This window comes from Eleutherodactylus coqui, chromosome 6, assembly GCF_035609145.1.
Source record: "Eleutherodactylus coqui strain aEleCoq1 chromosome 6, aEleCoq1.hap1, whole genome shotgun sequence".
NCBI classification, from domain to species: Eukaryota; Metazoa; Chordata; class Amphibia; order Anura; family Eleutherodactylidae; genus Eleutherodactylus; species Eleutherodactylus coqui.
In genome coordinates this window covers 114,652,333-114,672,074 of record NC_089842.1, presented here as the reverse complement: position 1 = coordinate 114,672,074, position 19,742 = coordinate 114,652,333, and the positions used below count along the sequence as shown (strand labels likewise).

General features: G+C 45.7%; 1 protein-coding gene across 2 annotated transcripts in view; it reads right to left on the bottom strand.

The window, feature by feature from the left end:
• Positions 1–2,211: 2,211 nt before the first annotated feature.
• The window catches only part of LOC136632488 (nicotinamide N-methyltransferase-like), a 103,196-nt gene continuing 85,665 nt past the window's right edge, over positions 2,212–19,742 (bottom strand). For both annotated transcript variants that reach the window (XR_010793175.1, XR_010793176.1), the window contains one exon: positions 2,212–2,377. The gene's annotated coding sequence lies outside the window, so the exon portion shown is untranslated. The remainder of the gene's footprint in view (positions 2,378–19,742) is intronic.

Here is a 19,742-nt window from a genome sequence, read left to right as displayed (position 1 = left end):
TCTTGGGGAGCACAGACATAAATTCTGAAACATTGCTGCTGAATAGATACTGCTACATAACTGTGATGACTAGGAGAGAGCTGAAGCCATATTGCGTGTTAGTAATCCAGTGTTTAACCCCTTCCCATTCCAGGATGTAAAATCACAGAGGTGAGGAAAAAGAAAGAAAAAAAAAACACATTCACTGAAAAAGCCAAAAATACAATACCTGAAGGTCTGCAAAGCAGACACGGTCGCCATAGGCACGATCGCCATAAGGCAGGCACAATCGCCACCGGCACAATCGCCGTAGGGCAGGCGCAATGGCCTTAAGCCCTGAAGATATGTAGTCAGCCAGACAATAATGTGTGGAGGAGCAGCTTGTTCCTGGCAGGCTAATATGCAGTCACCCACTCAACCCAGCCCAGATTGGGGAGGAGTGACTGCATATACTAATAGCCTGCACATGTGAACGATACCAAAGATGTCAGCCATAGATGGATGGTGACCCACCATACAGGATATCAACCCTGGCTGATATGACAGCGGGTTGCCCTGTATCTCCAAGGTGGGCCACACTGGCTGACATCTTGGGCTCCCCCACCAACTAGCAAACTACATACAAAGATACTAATGCATACTAATAAAATGCGGGTGTTGGTACTGCATTTTGGCCAAAACGCATAGGCTGACGGACCGCGTCGAGGTCACACCGCTTCCGTCAGTACCTACGCTAACTCACAATAAATTACATAAAATCACAGAGGTGAGGAAAAAGAAAGAAAAAAAACACATTCACTGAAAAAGCCAAAAATACAATACCTGAAGGTCTGCAAAGCAGACACGGTCGCCATAGGCACGATCGCCATAAGGCAGGCACAATCGCCACCGGCACAATCGCCGTAGGGCAGGCGCAATGGCCTTAAGCCCTAAAGATATGTAGTCAGCCAGACAATAATGTGTGGAGGAGCAGCTTGTTCCTGGCAGGCTAATATGCAGTCACCCACTCAACCCAGCCCAGATGGGGAGGAGTGACTGCATATACTAATAGCCTGCACATGTGAACGATACCAAAGATGTCAGCCATAGATGGATGGTGACCCACCATACAGGATATCAACCCTGGCTGATATGACAGCGGGTTGCCCTGTATCTCCAAGGTGGGCCACACTGGCTGACATCTTGGGCTCCCCCACCAACTAGCAAACTACATACAAAGATACTAATGCATACTAATAAAATGCGGGTGTTGGTACTGCATTTTGGCCAAAACGCATAGGCTGACGGACCGCGTCGAGGTCACACCGCTTCCGTCAGTACCTACGCTAACTCACAATAAATTACATAAAATCACAGAGGTGAGGAAAAAGAAAGAAAAAAAACACATTCACTGAAAAAGCCAAAAATACAATACCTGAAGGTCTACAAAGCAGACACGGTCGCCATAGGCACGATCGCCATAAGGCAGGCACAATCGCCACCGGCACAATCGCCGTAGGGCAGGCGCAATGGCCTTAAGCCCTGAAGATATGTAGTCAGCCAGACAATAATGTGTGGAGGAGCAGCTTGTTCCTGGCAGGCTAATATGCAGTCACCCACTCAACCCAGCCCAGATGGGGAGGAGTGACTGCATATACTAATAGCCTGCACATGTGAACGATACCAAAGATGTCAGCCATAGATGGATGGTGACCCACCATACAGGATAACTGTGATGACTAGGAGAGAGCTGAAGCCATATTGCGTGTTAGTAATCCAGTGTTTAACCCCTTCCCATTCCAGGATGTACATTTACATCCTGCAGTATCAGGGTATGCATGCAGAGAGGTCGTGGGGCAATCTCTCTGCATACAGCACGGGCGTCAGCTGTTTACTACAGCTGACACCCGCGGGCAATCGTCACAATCGCAATTCTGACAGCGGCATTTAAAGCCCCCGAACGATGTACGCTTCCCCCCCCCCCCCCCCGTGGTGAGATCGGGGGAGCTGTGCAGGTGTCACGGCTGCTGGGGGCCTTCTGAAAGGCCCCAGGGCTGCCTTAAGAGACGGCCTATCAAGCCATCTGCTGCCTGTCAGAATGCAGTATGACGTAATGTTATAGCATTACTTCATACTGCAGGAGCGATCAAAGCATCGCACATTGTAGTCCCCTAGGGGGACTAAAAATTAGGATAAAAAAAGATCAATAAAGTTTTTATATTTGTAAAAAAAAATACTAGAATTATTTCTTACCGATAATTCCTTTTCCATGAGTCTATCATGACAGCACACATGGAGGTTGCCCCACCTGAGCTCGTTGGGACAGGAATAGGAAGAGTTCTTAAGGCCACCTCCCACCACCATTCTCCAGTGACTTCAAATCATCACAACGGATACGTGGCCTAGTCTTTTATTGTAGCTGAAAAAAACAACATATTGTTATGTTTACATGCACAATATACAGTAATTTACAAGGGTGGGAATGTATGTGCTTTCATGATGGACTCATGGATAAGGAATTATCAGTAAGAAATAATTATAGTCTTTCCATCACCTCCATCCTGACAGCACATATGGAGTTATACCAAATCATCAAGCTTTTAGAGGGAAAACTACTGCCTGGAAAACCTTTCGCCCAAAGGCCAGCTCCCAATCAGTATCGAGACCCAAGCGATAATGCTTAGACCATGTGTGGATGTTACATCATGTTGTAGCTTTACAAACGTTCTGTAGAGCTTGACTACATTCAGCCCATGAGGAAGTGTGGGCTCTCAACCCCTCAGGGGAAAGCAGATCTTTGGCTTTAGATGTCCTCTGAAATGAAGTTTTAATCCATTCAGCGATGGTATCCTCAGGCGCTGGTTTTCCCTCATTCTGATATTTAAAGAATATGTTATCTATTTTTTTAAAAGAAAGGGAGAATTATTCCCTTTATCAAGTGAAATGTCGATACCACTTTAGGAAAGAGAAATAAGTCTAGTCTCATGACAATTCTGTCATCAAGCACCTTTAGGTAGGACTCTACCGGATAATTCCTATATCTCACCAATCCACCCAGGGGTTGTAATAACTACTAGCAAGGCTACTTTGATGGATAGGCCTTTCCGTGATACTGAATATACTGGCCTAAAAGAGATGTTCAGCGAGGCTGTCTAACCCTAAACTAGGATCCCAGATCTTATGATATTCAGGCTGATGGAATCTGGACTATCTGCTCTGTACGAGTTGCAGAATATTCTCCAGAGTCTCGTATATATTGGAGGTGGATTTCTTTCAACCCTTAAGAGAGTGTGTATTGTCTTGGACAATAATCATTGGTGTCTCAGTCTCTGCCACTCGGAAACCAGGCCACCAGCTTCGTGCAGAGGAACTCCTGACAGAACACTGGACACAAGACAAAAAAAGGGTCCTGCCTGAAGTTAGCAGAATCAGTGTCTGTATCGCCTAGAAAGACAATCACGGGGAACCAGGGCCTTTTGACAACGCTGTGCAATGCATACAACTCTGGTCCGGCCGTTCTGGCTTTTATGCTAAGTCTGGGAATTTAAGGGAATGAGAAAAAGATATGACAAATCCATGTCTCATACTTATGAAGATGCATTTGGCGTCAGGGGATTGTTTGCTGGACTTAGGGAAAAAAATTCCTGTATTTCGAATTTATCTTTGATGCAAGAGGTCTATCTGGGATTAGCCAGATCAACAGATTGAATGTCTAGTTTTAGGGACCATTCCCCTGGATCTAACCTTCCCCGCAAAAACTGCAATAAGGTTTTGAGAAACTTTTAAATGAATAGCCGATAAGGACTATCTAGTTTTCTGCCCAGAAGAATATTCTTTTGATAGACATTCAAAGATGGTGTCTGGTACTAAACAATACACCATTGGCCAACAATATTTTTACGTGTTTCCCACAAATGTTATTTTCTGTTTGAATCAATACTTAAACTGCTCTGAACTCTGTAAAACTCCAAGATTTAGAGCAGGCATAAGCTGGACAGGAACCCCATTGTTCCCCATCTGTCATCTGTGCACCATGCAGGCAAGTGTTCCTATGACTAAAAAACCCTCGTTTTATTTGAGGAAAGAAGTAACCCTTGGAGGAATCAAGGAATACCTCAAGAACTTAAAATATTTCAAACTAATTTTAACCAGGGGGGCGGAGCCTGACCGCGGAGCGTGATGGCACTGCTCACAGGCACTTACCAGCTGCTCTCATATCCAGAATAGGGAAGATCAGCAAGGAGAGAGGTGGAGACCACTCGGGGACCCCTCGCCCAGCCTGAGGTCAGTCAGATCTGCAGCGATTTCTTAAAGAGAAGGGTGCCCGGTCTCCACACGCGGCAAACAAGATGTCTCCGGCAGCTGTTGCTACACTGTGTATAGCGCGAGAGGAGGAGATGGAGTCGGACGCAGAGGAGGAAGAGCCCCTATCCAGAGGATTTATGAAGGATCTGCTCACCAAGACCATGAGCCCGATTCTTGCCTATCTCTCGGAAATAAAGGAAGAGGTGAGACACATGGCGAGGCGAGTGGAGGAGCTGGAGGGATCGTCGGCCACCATCACTACACATGCTATGGGAATGGCCAGCCTATTGAAAGAGCAACATCTACAATTAAACAAAATGCTCCTCATGCAGGAGGATTTAGAAAACCGCAATCGGCGGAACAATGTACGCATAAAGGGTCTCCCCGAATCATGGGCGCCGGAAGCCCTTAAGAAAGTAGTGCTGAAAATCTTCACTGATCTAGTGGGGACAGAGAAAGCCACTTCAATATCCATAAAACAAGTGCACAGGGCCCCAAGACCACAACCAGCCGCTGCAGACCCCCCTAGAGACATAGTGTGCAAGCTTCTTGCTTTCCCTGATGCCGTTGCCATACTAGAAGCAGCTCGTAAATGCAGGAGCCTGCAATACGAGAGTATCCCTATACAGATATTCCAAAACCTTTCACCTGCAACTCTCGCTAAGCGCAGGCTGCTGAGGCCACTTCTGGAAGCACTAAGATCAAAAAATATGAAATATGCCTGGTTGTTTCCATTTGGCCTAGGCATAAATCACAAAGGCAAGAGACTAAACATCCGTACACCAGAGTATTTGTGGGACTATTGGCCTCACCTGGGCCTCGACCCTATCAATCTCCCCAACTGGCTCCCTTTACCGGATCTCCCGCCACTCCCTCATCTCTTTACACCAGAAAACTGGCACATTGTGGGACACTCAAAATCGCCAAAGAGCAAGCAAAAGTAGAAAAACAGAGAAGAAGATGCATTCAGAGACACCTGAGCTCTCAAGCCGAGCCCTTACCTCCTCTGACCGTTGAAAGACCCCTATGGGGACTTGGGTCCCCCCACTGTTTCCCGGGCTCACTCGGTTTGTGATAACTGAGTGAGCTTATGATGCATTTTAAATCAAGACTTAGTTCTTGAATTTCTTGTTCCACATTTTCAAGATTAACTGAAATTTTTTCAAGTTTTGCACCCCATTAAGAAAGTGCCTGTTTTGTGCCCCTCCAATCAGGCAAAACTTTTCAAGAACCAGACTTCTTGCAATTCTCACGCCTCACTCATACGGCTGGGTTCCGAACTTTGTAAGAACCCTTCCGTATCTTTTGGATAAGCACGGCTTCTATTTTTGGTCCATTTATCCAATCTTTCCTTGCACTTATCCTCTCCCTACCTTTCCCTCCTTCCCACATCTTTCCCTTACCCTCTGTCCTCACTCCTCACCCCCTTATCTAACAGGAACAGGTGGTTAACGACTCAGTCGCACCTACCCAATAACACACTTTACATTTCGGGGGGGGAACGCTTTTACCTGTGTTGTGCTCTTTTCCAATTTAGGTACCCAACCAATCAAACAATTGTGCCCGCCGGCACCTCCACATACATAGAAACAATATCTTTTACATCCTTCAATGTCCGAGGTCTCAACTCTCCACAGAAAAGGTTTAACGTCTCGCAACTTCTGAAAAGGTATAATACTAAAGTTCTATTGTTGCAGGAAACACATTATAAAGGAAGTAGGTGCTTATCCCTCCCAGGAAAACTTTTCCCACTAAGTTTTCATAGCTTTCATCCGACCTCAGCCTCAAAGGGGGTGTCCATCATGTTCCATGGATCCATCAAATTCTCACTTAAAGCCGAATACTCAGATGAGATGGGCAGAGTCCTATTCTTAAAAGGCTTGATCAACAACACTAAATTAACAATAGCAAACCTATATGCCCCGAAGTCCAATCAGGTAGGATGGTTAGTTGCACAGCTAGAGATTCTGAGGGAATTTGCAGAGGCCCCCATCATTCTAGGCGGGGACTGGAACATTACACTAAATTCCATGCTGGACTCCTCAACAGGTTGATCTGGGGTTCCACAGAAACAAATAAGAAAACTAAATAGCACTCTGCAAGACCTGGGAGTCGTGGACACATGGAGCTCCTTAAACAGGTTTTTTTTTTTTTCAACCCCCCGCCCCCCCCCCCCCCCCCCCCCCCGTTCGGCGCGAGACAACCCCGATGCAGGGGTTAAAAAAGAACACCGCACAGCGCTTACCAGAATCCCCGCGCTCCGGTGACTTCTTACTTACCTGCTGAAGATGGCCGCCGGGATCTTCTCCCTCGGTGGACCGCAGGGCTTCTGTGCGGTCCATTGCCGATTCCAGCCTCCTGATTGGCTGGAATCGGCACGTGACGGGGCATAGCTACACGGAGCCGGCATCCTGCACGAGCGGCCCCATTGAGAAAAGAAGAAGACCAGGACTGCACAAGCACGTCTAATTTGGCCATTAGACGCCGAAAATTAGACGGGCTCCATGGAAACGAGGACGCTAGCAACGGAGCAGGTAAGTGAAAAACTTCTTATAACTTCTGTATGGCTCATAATTAATGCACAATGTACATTACAAAGTGCATTAATATGGCCATACAGAATTGTATAGACCCACTTGCTGCCGCGGGACAACCTCTTTAATAAGCTTACTAGAATCCAGATATAACAAAAAACATTTCTTCCTAAAGCATTCGGTTTATGCACATGGCAACAAGGGGAGCAGATTTATGTCTGTCCTCCTAAACAAATCTCACACTAAAAACTTTATTAAATCAATCAAATACCAATCTGGTAAAAGGTCTACCTCATCCCAGGAGATAGCCGAAGCCTTTCAACGATTATATGTGAATCTTTATAACCTAAGGGGACAAGATTCCCCTTAAAATTGTTTGTGCCTTAGTGACCACGTCAAAGTTTGGAAATCTGCCATGTGTCACTTTAACACAGAATAACTCTGTAAAGGTTTTGCATATCCAAGTGATTCTGACATTGTTTTTTCATCACATATTGTACTTCATTAGGGTGGTAAAAATAGACCAGTAGAATTTGTGTATATCTATTAAAAGGGACAAAATTGGGAAGATTTTGGAGAAAATTTTATTTTTTCCCTCCGACATCATGACAGCATACGCTGGAAGTTGCTCACCTGCTGACCTGAAGGGACAGGAAGAGCATAAAAGAAACCTCCCCTCCACCAAACACCAGTGATTTTCCTGTCCCTCCAGGCTGTCCCATGCTGCAGGTTCCAGGACTTATCAGCGGCAGTGGTGGCATCTCTCTTCTGGCAGCCCTGGTTACCTCAGTGGGAAGGACCTCACCTGGGTGCTAACCAGGGACTGCATGCAGGATGTCAGCCAGGGAGGACCCAGAGAATCTCCAAACTGTAAGTGGTCCTGTGTGCCAACCTACAGACACCTGCACTACACTTCCCTTACTAACACAGCTCTCCCTTGTCATTTCAGGACAGGGTTACTCAAAAACCTAGGGAGGCTAGGAGGAGACGTAAAAAGTGTCCAGTATGCTTAGCAAAACTTGACGACTCCTATACTAAAACATTATGTCCTTCCTGTTCAGCGAAAATTCTGCAAGAAGAAAAATTTTCCCTCATGTCTGAAATCCAGTCGGTTGTTCATGAAGAAGTACAGTCCTCCCTCTCAGACCTCCAACCAGCGCCCTCGGGGGCCACAAGAAGGTCTGCTGCGGCTGTGTCAGAGTATGCCTCTGACATGGCAGAAGAATTTGATCTTAAAGAGCTTGGGGAAGTGCTGTAGAGGGAGAAAACATCTCTTTTTTCCGCCACTAGCATGGATCAACTACTAAATGCAATTTGTCGAACCATGCAAGTGGAGGAAGAAGTTCAGTAATTCACGCTGCGCAGAACGACATGTTTGCGGGTCTGCTTCCACAACGTAGATCTACATTCCCTGTAAACGCCACACTTATGCAGTTGATCCTTAATGAGTGGAGCTGTGTGGATCAAGTTCCGTTAATTTCTTTTTTTTTTTATTTTTTTTATTTATTCTTTATTTTATCAAGAAAAAGCATAGAAATGTCAACAGTTGTATTGTTACATGAGTTGAGATTTACATACAATCTTAGTTGAACAGTGCAAAGCAAAGGTGGGGGTGAGGGAAGGGTGAGCGCATCTCGCGTACCCGGCGGCAGTATGTTTCTGAGGAGTTACTAATCCATTGTCAATACTCAATTACTTAGAGAGCAGTAAGATACAACAGGAAGCTTGGATACCACGGATGTGAGAGAAGCTAAGATCCTGCTCTGTTGTGGTCTTTTTTGTGGGGTGAAGAGTGATTACCTGGCCAGGGATCCCATGTTTTCCCAAATTGCTCATGTGTCCTACTAGATCAACTCGACAGCTCCTCAAATCTACGGATTTCATTAACCTTTGCTAACCACTGAGTAAAGGTAGGTGCCTGGGGTTGGAGCCAAGATAGGGGTATTAAAGTTTTCGCTGCTGACAGGAGGTGCGTGGTCAAATTCGTTTTTGAGGGTCTGAAATCTACCGACAGTTTTGCTAGAAAAATGTGTTCTGGAAGAAGGTTGAAGGAGCTATCAACTATTTCTCGTATTTTAGTTTCGATCTGATTCCAAAAAGGTCTTATTCGTGGGCAGGACCACCAGATGTGCACCAGAGAACCAATATGTTCGTTACATCGCCAGCATGCGTTAGAGTTAGAGAGTTTGTAGGCATAAAGCCATTCTGGTGTTTTATACCATCGCGTTAGGAGTTTATAATGGTTTTCTTGTAATCTGATGCATCTGGAGTGGCTGTGTGCACTGCCTAGAATAGACTTTACCTCTTTGTCTGACAATTGTATCTTGAGCTCTGTTTCCCAGGATCTGATAAATGTGGGTCTGGTACTGTCTTGGTAGGCAACAAACTTTTTTTTGAGGAGTGAGAGTTTCCTACTGTGTGTGCATTGGGCAGCGGCAATTCGCTCAAATTCAGTTAATGGGCGTGAGGAAGTGAACATTTTGTTAAACTTGTCTAGGGTTTTAGATTAGTGTAGAGTTTGTAGATGGTTGAGAGAGGGATGTGGGACCATTGCAAGTAGTTTTTCGGTGAACTGTGTCTTTGGTAATACGATGGAACCATAGATCTGCTATGGTAAGTTTATCAAGAGTAGACCACAGTTGTTCTGTATGCTTATCTAGTTTTATATTCAGGAACTCCGGAATGAGAGTCAGTGGTGCTATAGGAAATGGGTGGGGAGCTAGCTCTCCTTGTAAGCAGTCCCAGGCTTCGCATGCGCTGCTCAGGAGAGGATCGCTTGAGGCCTTTTTGTAGATTTTACTTGAGGGGCACCATAGATCCTTTAAGAAGGTTGTTCCATATGATGCTTGCGCTAGCGAGCTTACTATTGGGTTTTTAGAGGGTTTGACTAATTCTAGCCATCTGTTAAGTTGAATTGTTTTGTAGTATTGTGCCATGTCAGGGAGATTGATACCTCCATTCTCCCTTCTCTACACTAAAAGCTTATGTGATAAACGCGGTCTTCTGTTATTCCAGAGAAATCTGGAGAAAATTGATTTGATGCATTTGAAGAAGGAGTTTGGTAGGCGGATCGGTATCATTTGTAGTTTGTATAGAATTTTTGGCACAATGTATGTTTGGATCAAATTTTTCCTGCCGGAACAGGTAAGACATGGCAGGTTGTATGTTTTTAAAAGTGCTGTTATCTCTTCTAGGAGAGGGGTGAAGTTTTTGTTATATATGTTTTCAAGGTTTTTTGTAATTTGTATCCCCAGATAGTCAATATGGGTTTTAGCCCAGCTAAAAGGGGAGGATGTCTGAAGTTTTTTCGCAGTTGAGCCATATGTTTGTAGTATTTCGTTGATTCTGCCAAGGCTCTTTTCCGGGTTTGTTAGGATAAAAAGTATGTCATCTGCGAAGGCTAACGTTTTGATTGAGTGGTGGCTCAGCTTTAACCCTTGTATGTCGTTACTCTGTCTTACCATCTGTAGTAGGATTTCTATTGAAAGAATGAAGAGGGTAGGGGAGAGGGGAGAGCCTTGTCTTGTGCCATTTGAGATTGAGAAGGGCGGGGAATATATGTCATTGACTTTTATTTTCGCATGTGGATTTGAATATAATGTGAAAATAGCTTGCATTAGTGCAGATGGGAATTTAAATTTGTCTAATATGACTCGCATAAAGGTCCAATCTACTCTATCAAATGCTTTTTCAGCATCAATTCCTAAGAGTGTTAGAGGTATTTTTTTTGTTTTGAGCGTATTTTATTATATGTAGGAGGCGAGTTGAGTTGTCCCTACCCTCTCGGCCAGCTACGAATCCGGATTGTTCTTCATTAATCAGGTTTGGGATGGCTTTGGTATTTCTTCTGGAGAGTAGTTTAGCCCATATTTTGACGTCTAAATTTAGGAGCGATATAGGCCTATAGCTGCTACACAAAAGGGGGTCTTTGCCCTCTTTATGGATAAGTGTGATAAAGGCCTCCTGAGCCTGTTTTGGCAATTGTGCTCCCTTTAATAGAGCGTTGAGAGTGGAGACTAATTGTGGTAGTATAATCTTTTGGTATTTTTTATAGTAAGCCAGAGGGAGGCCCTCAGGGCCTGGACTTTTGTGCAGTGGAAAACTGTTCAGGACTAGTGTAAGTTCTTCAAGGGAAACGGGTTTTACTAATTCAGAGGCCTCTTCACAACTCAGGCCAGGGAGAGCTAATGAGGAGAGTAAGTCCTCGATTTTTTTCTTTTTATCATCGTTTCCCTGGTTTTCTGGTTTGTTCAGGTTGTATAATTCTGTGTAGAATTCCCGAAAGGTCTGAGCTATTTTTGTGGAGCTGTGGTGTATATCTTCTGCCCGGTCTACAATGCTAGGGATATGTCTCTTGCTCCTGGCCTTTTTGATTAATGAGGTCATGAGTCTGCCTCCTTTGTTGCCATGTGAATAAAGTTGGTGTTTGAAGTAGAGTAGGGATTTTGCGAACTTGTTATTATGAATATCTTTTAGCCTTTCTCTAAGCTTGGTTAGTTTTAGTTGGGCCTCCTGTGCTTTTTTTTGTTTTGCTATCTGCTCTAAGGTAGAGATTTATAGGAGTATGTCGTCAATCTCTTTTTGATTGCGTTTTTTCTGGGCTGCTCCTAGTGCTATGAATACGCCTCTGATGAATGCCTTGTGTGTCTCCCAAACCAGCAGCTACTTTTCTGGGGGCTGAATGTCTTCCTTAAAGAAGAGTTCTAGATTATTGGATACGGTTTTAGCCATTTCCTGGTTTTCTAATAATGACTCATTCAGTCTCCAGGTCCAGTTTTTACGCACTGAGCCTGTTTGGGCAAGGGATACTGTAACAGGGGCATGGTCGGAAACTGTTATGTTTCCTATGTTTGAATTCCTTATTTGGTGGATTAAAGAGGAGGAGGGGAAGATGTAGTCGATTCTTTGGTGTGATCTGTGTACCTGAGAGTAGAAGGAGTAGTCTTTAGTTGATGGGTTAAGGGTTCTCCATACGTCAATGACCTGAATTTCTTGAAGTGTGCTTAGCAGTTTTTTCCTCGCTTTCTGAGGTATCTGGGATTCTCCTGAGGATGAGTCAAGAATAGGGTTAAGAGCAAGATTGAGATCCGCTCCTAAAATTATCTTGCCTTCCGCAAATAACTTAAGTTTGTTTAAAGCTTCTAGTAGCCATGGAATCAAGCTTTGGTTAGGGGCGTAAAGATTTGCCAGGGTAAATGTTTCTGAGTGTATCTTGCCCTTTAAGAAGAGCATTCTTCCTTCTGTGTCTGCGAGTTTGTTCTTGAGGGTGAATGGTACCGAGGAGTGGAGCGCTATGGCTACTCCTTTGGATGCACTTGAGGGGTGGTTATTAAAATGCCATTTATCAAATGGTCTATTTGAGAGCTTTGGCGTGCTTTCGCCCTTGAAGTGAGTCTCTTGGATAAAAATTCTTGATGCTTTTAGCTTTTTTAGGAGCCACATTACTCTGTTTCTCTTTTGAGGTGAATTCATATCCTTGACGTTTAGAGTGGGGATTATGAGTTCGTCTGCCATTGGGGATTGCATTATAAAATTGTGTATTGATGTTGAGTTCGCCAGATGTACCAGCTGCGCTCTCGGATAAGTTTAGGATAGGTTTGAGGGTTGGGAAGGAAGGGGGGGGGGGGGGGAGAAAACAGAATCTTAGAACGTACTCCTGGAGCAAGATCCGGGAGTTAGGTTTTAACACTTCTCAATCTGACGGTGTAAGTGTCAGGAGTTTGTGAGTGTAGTTTGTTTTGGGCAAAGTGTGCCCTACTTACTGCAGTAAGCCGTTATAATCAACTTTAAACTTTTTCCTAACATATAAATTTCTTTTGTAATCGTGTTTGTGTTTTGGATTTTCTGTAACAGACACGATTAACCAACCTGACTAATATATTGAACGTGTGTGCAGCGTGTGCCCCCCCCCCCCCAAAAAAAAAGGGGGCAGGGGGGCCCAGGCGCACACCTACAGTAGAAACAACACGTCAGCCCGCCACCTCACTGTGTATCCGCCGCAGGGTCGGTTGCAGGGTCAGGCCCACCGCAGCTGACCTGAGGATCCCCCACGAGTGGGCCCAAGCCACCCGCCCGAAACGGCAGGTGGAGGGATGAGTGCGACATTAAAGAAAAATAAGCTTAATCAGCTATAAACAAACAATGACATTGTCTTGTGTTATAGTCCTTCGTGTGAGATTGAGGGGAGACAAGTCAGTTATGCAGGTGAAGGTGTAGGTTAGTACTTATCAGCTGTAGATCAAGTCCGTTTCTGCAACTACGTCTTCACTCCGAGGAAGCGATTTAGTTCCCGCTGCAGTTGTGTTCGGGGGAAAATTTCTGCTGTGGGGAAATAAGTTCAGAGAAAAATGGAGAGATGGAAAAGTGGTTAGAATTAACCTGAACCATTTATCGGTTTGTGGGTGACATGTCCATTCGGTTGTTAAGTGGTGTCCAGTTGGGCCGTCCTGTTGTTTAGTTGTGCTTTTGCACTGCGCATTCTCCTACGGGTCGTGAGGGGTGGGAGTCTCTGTGAGCCGTGATTGTTGGAAGTGAAGCCTGGCCCTGGTTCTTCTGTTTTTGGGTGACCTGGTGCGTGATACTTCCTTCCATGGTGTATGTTTCTCTATTTTCTTAGCGCCCTCCTTCTCTCCGAGAGGCATTCATGTGGGAATCTGAATTGGCGCTATTTCTAGCACACTCCAAGCTCTCTCTAAGTCTGCTGGCATGTGGATAATGGTACGTTTGCCATCTTTGTATATTGCCAGTCTAAAAGGGAACAGCCATGTGTACTGCAGGTTTTTGGCTCTAAGTTCCTCAAGAAGGGGTTTCAGCTGTCTTCTCTTGGCGAGGGTGGAAGGCGCCAGGTCCTGATATAGTCGGATGTTAGCGTCTTGATATTTTATTTGATCTCTATCTCTGGAGGCCGTCAGTAGTGCTTGTGTGTCGTTGAAGGAGAGTAGTCCACAAATTATGTCTCTTGGGGGATCTCCGGTTCATGGTTTGGGTCTGAGGGCTCTATGGATTCTTTCAATAATGACCTGTCTGGCTCGTTCTTCGCCTAGCAGGTCTGAGAACAGGGTCGCAGCCATGTTTCTGAGAGCTTCAGGTATGACAGACTCAGGGAGGCCTTTAATTCTGATGTTTCGTCTACGGCTCCTATTTTATTGGTACTCAATTAAGGTTAGAGCTCTGTCGATCTGATCTCTCTGTGTGTCTACATGGTCGGATTGGTAATTTGTTTGTGCGATAAGATCAGTGCATGTGTTCTCCAAATCTTCCACTCTATTGCCAATATGATGTATTTCTGTTTTTATTTCTGTCAGTTTTTTCAGGACTGGGTGTAGCGCTTGTGCTAGTGCCTTTTTAAGGAAGTTCTTGGATATACTTGATCTATGTGCGCTGTTTAGTTCTGTATTATTATCACTATCCATGTCTGACGCTGAAAGGTTTTCGTCTTCTGTTGTTGGCGGGGGGGGGGTTTCTTGGATGATCCCGCAGGAGAGTGAGCGCTTCTTTTTTTTAAGTAGCGTTGTAAGTCCGATTGGCTTTTAGATGTCGTCTGCTGTCCGGCTGCATAGAGTACTTTTTCTTTTGCTGTCTTTACCATTGCGTTATCTGTTAAGAGCTAAAGCTTCTGCGTAGGGCACAGATATAGGTGGATGTTTAGAACATAGTTGTTCTGCGATTTTTGTTGTTATCAGTTGTAATGGATCTTATTTTGCTGTTACCCTTTGGGAGGGTTGAGATGAATTGTGGGAGATTAGGTGATCTCAGTTGGTGGGGTTGTTGGTCACCACTGCTGAATGGGAGGATTTGTGCTAGTTAGAGCGGGCAGAAAATGTTCACAGTGGGAGCTGTATGTTGAGCTCTCTGGTGTTATTTACAGGCTGGATGTTTGTCCTGGCTCTGTGAGAACTGCCTGCTGTGCTTGAGGATGTGCACTGACTCCTCCGAGGGAAGGCACTCGCCTCCTATTCTGAGAGGAGTTAAGGGACTGGGACTCCTGTTGCTTCTGAGCGCTTGTACTCACAAGCCCCGGTAAGTGCTTGGTTTTCAATTGATGATAGGCCTGCCGCCCGACTCCCGCCGCCGCTTTAGGGGCCCTCCCGGTCTTCCCCTTGTCTTTCTGGGACTCCGCTGTTGCAGGAGACGGAGCGGGAGGGATCTCCTGTCAGGTGGTGCACTCCGGTCGCTTCTGTTTAGCTGTGGTCGGGTCGCGGCCTCAGGCGGCCGAAAATGTAGTCCCCGGCTCCGGCAGGTCAACCAGGCCTCACCTACTACGGCGCTTCTAGGCTTTCTAATCATCCCTGCTCGGTCCCAGCTGCTCTCTCCGTCTCCAGGAGGTTTTCCTCTAGTTTAAGGAGCTTTGGGTAGGTGGAGATTGTGTTGAAAACACTATTTTGTAAGGATTCTCCAACGAGCTCACTTTCAGTGCGTCTTCCCGCTATGGTGGTTAGCCCCCCCCCCCCCAAGCTCCTCTAATTTCTAAAGAATTTAAGGAGCGTTTTTTATTTGCGAACGACAAAGTGGCTATCTTTGATGAGACGCCAAAGGTTGACACAGATATTTCTATGGTGTCTAAGAGAACTGGGATACCATTTGAGGATACGTCCCACTTAAAGCACTTAATGGACAACAAAGCAGACATGACCATTCGTAAGGCTTGGTCCACGTCCAGTCTCATTATAAAGTCTAATATTGCAGCCACTTTGGTGGTTCGCTCCATGGCGGTTTGGCTGGATCAGCTTGTGTCTTTAATTGACCAAAAAGCCTCCAGAGAAGAGATTGCGGGCGGCATCCCTCTGCTCCAGATGGCAAGAGAATTTCTGACGTATGCTTCTATGGAGACAGTCCGCTTCAGAGCCAGCATGGCAGCCCTATCCAACACCGGCAGGAGGGCAGTTTGGGTAAAGGAGTGGTCAGGAGACATAACCTCCAAAAATAGATTGTGTACCCTACCCTTTCAGGCTTTGCACATCTTTGGACCAAACCTGGATCGTCTGCTGGAAAAGGCAGCAGACAAAAACCAGGGACTGCCAGCCATCAGACCTCCTAAAAGACCCTTCACTCCACATCCCTCGTCTACAATGTATGTGTAGAAAGGAAAGACCAGAAGGTGGTCTTATCCGAAGGGAGGAACGGCTACGGCCCTTACTGTTTTCCCTCAGCCTGCATCTTCATGCCCGGTGGGTGGAAGAATAGTTCATGTCTGCACTAGTTGGCGAAACATAACTACTAATGAATGGGTTTTACACGTGGTGGCGGAGGGGTACAAGATTGAGCTAGAATCTCGCCTTCAAATGGATTCATTTTAACCTCGGTACAGTCACCGACCCTAGAGCAGGCTCTACTTAAGTGTGTACAGAACCTGCTGCATCTCAGTGCAGTTATCCCCGTCCCTAAAAGGGAATGGCGAAAAGGGTTTTACTCCCCTCTTTTTCTGGTGCCCAAACCAGATGGCTCCCACCACATCATACTCAATCTCAAGGAATTAAACAAATTTATCAAGTATAGAAAGTTCAAAATGGAGACTATAAGAACCGCAAGCTCCCTGATGGGTAGGGATAACTTTATGACTACGACTGTCTTAAAGGATGCGTATTATCACATCCCCATTTATGTCAACACACAAAGGTTCCTGAGATTTGCGCTGAGAGTGGAAGGGGAAATCCGTTACTTCCAATTTATTTGCCGCCCCTTTGGAATCTCCTCTGCTCCACGGATCTTTTCCAAAGTGGTGGTTGAAATAGTAGCTTTTTTTGCGCAATCGCAGGATTATTATCGTCCCCTATCTGGATGATTTTCTGTTGGTGGCGGATTCCCCGACTATTTTGAGATCACACTTGGGTTCCACGCTTTAGCTATTTAAGGACCTGGGCTGGGTCATTAATGATCTGAAATCCAACATGGTACCAGAAACCCAGTAAAAATTCCTGGGAGTCATTTTGGATTCTCCTCTCCAATGTTTGTCCCTTCCTCCCCTAAGGAAACAGCTCATTCTAGAGGAACTAGGGCTAGATCCTCACTCCGCTGGCGGTTGTCCTCAGAAAACCTTTCGCGGGTATCCGAATGGAATTTGGACCCTGCAATAATAATGACAACAGATGCCAGCGCCAAAGGGTGGGGGGCCCACTTTGAAGGTGGCCATATGCAGGGTACATGGAACCCTCATGAGAGATCGAGTTCATCTAACTTAATGCGGTTTGGAAATCCTTACGTAGCCTGCAAAATTTTTAAGGGATAAAGCATGTGAGGATCCTTTCCGATAACATGACTGCAGTGTCACTCATTCGCCAGCAGGGTACCACCAGGAATCCTCTACATCAGCATCTGGCGGGAAGGACCTTCAGTGGGTGGAACTCACAACCAGGTTGCTGTTGGCATTCCACATAAAAGGAGCCGAGAAATCATCCGCGGACTTTCTAAGCAGGAAGGAAGTGGATCCAGGAGAGTGGGAACTCCATCCCGAGATGTTCAGCCTACTCGTGACAAATGGAGGGTACCAGAAATATATATGTTTGGTCAAACACAAATACCAAGTGCCGTCTTTTCTTTTCCCGAGGCTCGTAGAAACAAGCCTTAGGCATGGATGTCCTCTCTCACTCCTGGGTTTGGGACTTAGCTTACGCTTTTCCCCCTTTTCCTCTTTTTCCGCTCCTCCTAAGGAAATTACTGTGGTCAAACCTGTCAGTAATTCTAGTAGTGCCTTATTGACCCAAAAGACCTTGGTTTCCTCTCCTGAGATCTTTGTCAGTGGGAAAGCCTATCGATCTTCCTCCAAGACCGGACCTATTGCTACAGAATCCTGTCCTTTAGGGCTCCCACACACTTGCGTTTGTGTTTTTTGTTAACGCGATTGTGAATGGGACTTTCTAATGTTAAAAACGCAATGCAATGCAACTTGCGTTTTTGATGCACTGCATTGCGTTTTTAACATTAGAAAGTCCCATTGACAATCATGTTAACAAAAAACACAAACGCAAGTGTGTGGGAGCCCTTACCTGGAGGTTCACAAGTTCAGACTTATGGCCTTGATCTTGAACTGATAAAATTCTTAGGAAAGGGTCTATCTCTGCGATTGCCACTATTTGTGTGAGCCTTAAGCCCTCGACAAAAAAGATTTATTCCAAAGTCTGGAAAAAATACTCAGAATGTATGGGTCAGGACATTCAGCAGTTAGACCAGCCAGACATTCATAGAATTCTAGATTTCCTCCAGGCGGGCCTGGATAAAGGGTTTAAATACCCTCAAAGTCCAAGCGGCGGCTTTGGGGGCATTCTTTGATCTTGCGCTTGCTGAGCACAGGTGGATTAGGAAGTTTCTTAGAGGGGTGAGTAGACTGCATCCATTTATAAGGCTTACGGCGCCTGGGATCTGACTATAGTCCTTCACGCCTTCTGCGATCCCTGGTTTGAACCTATTAGAGATCTCTGCATCGCCTTGCTGACATACAAGGTAGCCCTACTTATGGCAGTCACATCGGCTAGGCGTGTGGGTGAAATCCAGGCTCTATCACAAAGGCCCCCTTATATGACTATTCACCCCGACAAGATTTTATTCTCCTTAGACCCTTCCTTACAACCCAAAGGCTTGTGAGACTTCCACAGAGGCAAGCCAATAGTCATTCCCGCCTTTTGTTAAAATGTTAAAAATGAAAAAGAGCAAAAGCTCCATAATTTAGACGTTAAAAGAGCTATACTAGCATGCCTTAAAGGGGTTGTCCCGCGATAGCAAGTGGGGTTGTACACTTCTGTATGGCCATATTAATGCACTTTGTAATATACATCGTGCATTAAAAATGAGCCATACAGAAGTTATTCACTTACCTGCTCCGTTGCTGGCGTCCCCGTCGCCACGGTGCCGTCTAATTTCGGCGTCTAATCTCCCGATTAGACGCGCTTGCGCAGAAGGGTCTTCTCCCTTCTCTTCGGTCTCGGCACGAGCGGCGTTCGGGCTCCGCCCCATTCTACGCGTCATCGCGTATCTCCGCCCCGTCACGTGTGCCGATTTCAGCCAATCAGGAGGCTGGAATCGGCAATGGACCGCGCAGAGCCCACGGTGCACCATGGGAGAAGACCCGCGGTGCATCGTGGGTGAAGATCCCGGCGGCCATCTTGGCTGCAAAGAAGAAAGAAGCTGCAGAGACGGGATTCGGGTAAGTAAAATTATTATTTTTTTTTTAATCACATCTCTTGGGTTTGTCCCGCGCTGAAAGGGGGGTCTATGAAAAAAAAAAAAAAACGTTTCGGTGCGGGACAACCCCTTTAAGGCAGCAGAAAATTTCAGAAAGACTGACAAACTTTTTGTTGAATTTCAGGGGCAGGCCAAAGGAAGGGCCACTTCTAGAGATTCGATCACCTGGTGGCTCAGGCGAGACATCCAAGAGGCTTACAAGGCCAGAGGCATCCCTCCCTCAGAAGAATTGAAAACCCACTGTACCTGAACAGTGGCATCTTCCTGGGCAGAAAGAGCAGACGCCTCAATCGAACAGATTTGTAACGCGGCCACGTGAAATTCTAGTCATTAGAGATGAGCGAGTACCAAAATGCTCAGGTGCTCGTTATGCGAGTCATAATACTCAAGAGCTCGTTTTGAGTAATAGCCACACCACCCTCATGTCTATTTATAAGTGTGTCTTGGATGAGGAGGAACCGGAGACACACACTGCAGAGGGTTGGTAGGGCCTGACAGCGACCCTCTTTGAAAGTGTTTGGGCGTTAGCCCTCAATGCTGTGAGAATTGATGATAAATTGATGTACGATCATAATTCCAATCCCGTGCCACCTCCGCCACAAAATTGTCAGGGCATAAAGGGAACTCAGGTGCCAGTACTTCTCCACTTCTCCACAATGCAGCAGCGCATACTAACACCAAAGATTGGTTTGAAGCAGGAGGTGTCGCAAAAGTAGCCACCACATGTAAACAGTGACCCTGTGAAAGTCTCATTGAATCAGTTACGGTTCC